Source organism: Macaca nemestrina, chromosome 3 (genome assembly GCF_043159975.1).
Source record: "Macaca nemestrina isolate mMacNem1 chromosome 3, mMacNem.hap1, whole genome shotgun sequence".
NCBI classification, from domain to species: domain Eukaryota; kingdom Metazoa; phylum Chordata; class Mammalia; order Primates; family Cercopithecidae; genus Macaca; species Macaca nemestrina.
Genome location: NC_092127.1, coordinates 84,526,247 through 84,530,480, shown reverse-complemented (window position 1 = coordinate 84,530,480; position 4,234 = coordinate 84,526,247).

Here is a 4,234-nt window from a genome sequence, read left to right as displayed (position 1 = left end):
TTCCTTGCCCCACTTGTCTTTTTGGTTTATTCAAACTCTCTTGAAATATTAGTGTTTTATCATTACATATGAACATCCAAGTATTTGTATCTTTGATGATTTAAATTAAAAAATAAGTATTACCTTGAAAATCCATTTAAATCTATTTGTCATAATGTTGTTGCTTATACCAGAATATGATACAGAAGCATAGTGACTTACCTGAAAATTACTGAGTATTCAGGAACCCGCATAATAAAAAGTATCTATCTTTTCTCACCATGTATATTCCAATTCTGTTGCCTTAGCCCTGATATTTTATATTTTTGACATTACACTAACAGAACACATGCTAATGTTTAATAAATGTATAAAATGTTCTAATACAGTGTTATATTCTATAGATATGAACTCTTTCAATTGTATGAAGTTCTGTGTTTGAAACCATATTAAATACTTCCAAGATATAAAACCATGTTCTACGTATTTTTGTAGTTTATAAGGCATCAAAAAAACTGGACCTTGTACTGAGAAGCAGTGAAATAAGTGTTAAGCACATTCACTATCAACTAACCTGTGTGGACCACAATATTCCATAATAAAAAAAGTAACACAATAAAAATTTCATCTCAGAGTATTGCTGAGAGTGGCTGAAGACAGAATTCCAGTGTTTCATATTTCTTCATGCACATTAATGCTTTCAAGTAGCATCACCAAGACTGCATTCATGGTATTTAAAAAAAAAAATGCCTGAGATGTTTTCTCCCAACACACTTATGATGCAGAAGGAAGGAGAAATGTTTGGGTGCATTCAGTTCTTCCTCTATTTACACGTTTTGAGTTTTCAACAAAAATATATTCTCTAGAAACTAGGATAAGGAATCATGTTCTTTTTTCTTTTCTTTCAGTATATGAGAAAAAAATATATAAAGAGAAAAAAAAAGAAAAATCCCTGGAGTATTTTATGAAAGACTTATACAAAGCACTCATTCTACTGACATAAGGGCAAGTGTAGGATTATAAACTTTTTTATCATAAACAAAATTAAATTTTTATGATCATATGCTCATTGCTTAAAATCCCACAAATGAAAATTTATCATGGAAAAATAGAGATATTTTGAATACTAAAGTCCTTTATTCAACAACACAGAAATTTCACAAAAACAACTTTACTGGGCAAATTGAATGTGATTTTTTTCTACTTTTTTTTTTTTTTTTTACAGTTTTGTACATGCCCCATAAGTAATTTTCTTTAATAAATACACTGTTTTCCAAAACCGCTTTTTAAATAATTGCACAAGCATACATACACCTTACACAAATATCTATTAGAAAATTTAATAGATAACTGCACAGTTCAGAAGAGGAGAACACTGTGAAAGGAGTACATTTTGTGGCCCATGTTCCTGAAATATCTGTTTTGCAATTGTGAAAATGGAATCCCTCCTAATATAGTAGCTGTCTTTTATTCACTAGGAATACAGATCTCAGTGTGAAATGCCAAATTTAATAAAAAAAAAACTGAAACATTTAGCTGTTACATGAGAACCAACTGTTTGATATCACTGTGAATCTAACCATGATCAAAGACCCACTACGGCTTTTTGTTGAACATATTTGACCCTGAATACTGTGTTCATTTAATGGCTTTCCTTTTTTCATTATTTGATTACAGATACTTATCAGCTTAAAGACTTTATATGCTTTAGCATTAATTGCACAACTTACATATCAGGGTTTCTGATTGAAAGGAACAGAACATTCCTTTCTTTTAGTGATTGCTTAATATTAATTCATAATAAGCCCACCATCCCTTGCTCCCTATAAATGTGTTTAGAAGAAGGAAATTGAGTGTTGGGAATTAAGCAACCAGGAGACATCTTTACATACTCCTACAGTGGGGGAAGACTTCCTATTTTCTCTCCCAAGGATGGAAACATTTCTACTTTGAATCTGACTCCACTTGTAGACAGACAGGCAGAGTCCATTGGAAAGCCACTTTGGTCTGAAGGCCTAGTGAGAGGTTTGCATTAATGATGTTCTTCGTGATGTTACGGTGCTGAGTGACAATTGAAAAGGAAATTGGCTCACTGCACTATGTATCAATGCCTCAAGTATTTACCATGCTCTCCCCAAATGCTGGCAGATTATGGCATCTCTCTATCCACGCCTAGGGAGGACAAGATCCTGTGTGCGTAAACCACTCTTACAAAGTTTTTTATTCAGTTTATCTGATATATAATTATTAAGTTGTGTATAGTTGTCCACACAATCTACATTCTGAATTTTCTTGACAGTGAATATAAAGCATACAGCGAGGAATTTTTAAAAGTTACATTTCATTGGTATTTTAAAATCATGAAAAATGTAAACCTTCAAATCACTGCCTTAGGTTTATAATGACAAGCTTTACAAGTTCTCAGTACATGGACATATGAAAAAGAAAACTAGAGAAAGGCCAGAAGAGTCATCTCTTTCTTCAACATCACCAATGAGAACTTTATATGCACCCTACATTATATAAATGGAGTTTAACCAAAAACATTAAAAAGTGGGTGGTATAAAAGAACAATATCAAGAATAAAAAACATAAGAGAATGAATGAAACACTAAACTTTCTCATTTAAGTAATCAACAAATTTTCTTTCATTAAAAAATGAATTGACATGTAAAACACCACAGTTTACAGTATACAGATTCATTAGTTCCTTTAAAAAGCAAACAAACAAAAGAACACCAAGACATGCAATACTAGAATGTATTTTAGACTCTCAGTATACTCCTATGAGATCTTTATGTTATTGTATGCCTAATATAGCCTGACTAGAAGTTTGTTTCACTTCATTAATAACAATCATCATTTTCCAAAGAGCAAGGCAAGCTTATTCAAGTGTGAAAGTAAGTTTTCACTTACTTGTAATTAATTAGCAAATTGGTAAACAAAAAACAAAGAAAAATAAAATAAACTAATGGAAAAAGAAAAAAAAAAAACTCATACAGCTCTCATTGGTCCCACAGCAGAAGCTGAAATTCTAACTAGATTGAAACCCTGAAAGAAATATACATCAAGTAGAAAGCTATCTCAAAATTAATACAGTATATAGCACATTTTAGCTTGTAATCAGTTAATTCTCGTCTCTAAACATGGATGGGTGTAACACATCATGAGTTTTTCTTGAAAATGCTTGTTGACCATAACTGTGGACCATGTATTCATACTCTACGTGAGGTAAGTCACACTTGATTTTCAAATTGGCATGTGTGCATGCTTTGTCCACCCTCCCCCAGTACTTTCACCATGAAACACTCTTTCTGCTTTTTAAAAAATCTTTTCTGTCCTATCATATCCCATTCAAATCTACAACTAAATTTTTAAAAATATTCACTTACTAGTCTTACCTAATCTTTACAGCCTCTTTCATTGTACCATACCCATTCTCTTCTCAAATTATCTTTCTTCGCATGATTTACTTTGCTAACATTTTTCAGCAAGCTAATGGATGTAGTGGGTTAAATCAACTGGCTAGCGGACAAAGAACAAAAAGTTGCAGTAGGCAACTTTTATACTCTACATATTTTTGCTTAACCCTGTTCTACTCCTGAAACTGAAAATAGTCTTTATAATTGAGACAAACAAAAATAAAATGAAATGTAAATATTTGTCCTGATGGGATGGTCTTAAGAACCCTGACTGTGATAAGAAAACCAACTCCTACATGAAAAGGTAGCACAGGTTCTATGAAGCATTAGATCCTTTGTGTGTAGATTGTAGGGGGAGGAGTATGTCTTGCATTTATGAAATTCCACAGACTGCAGCCCTGCCTTCTCAGGATGAAAGCGTCAAGTGACAAGAATGGAAATGGCAGCAATGGAGCATTTTACTGAGGGACTAGGGGAAGACCACTAGTCCAACTGGGTGGCTATGAGAAAAGAAAATAAAAAGAGATAAAATGCCTCACTTTTATGAATATGTTTAATTCTTTGTAAATTAAAAATATATCAAGTCCTGCCTCAAGGCAGAAGCCTTCAACATATTCAAGTGTTAAAACTACCCATTTAATATCATACATGAAATGAAAACATTGGGGTAGTTTTTATTAAGATTTTTTTCCTACAGAAAAAATAAGAAAACAATTAAGAAACAATAAAACGTATACAGCCCATGTTGGGCTGGGGAAAAAAAGTCAGTTATAAATTTCCCCCTCCTAAGATATGATACTTTATTCTTTAGCCTAAAAAACACTGTTTTTATA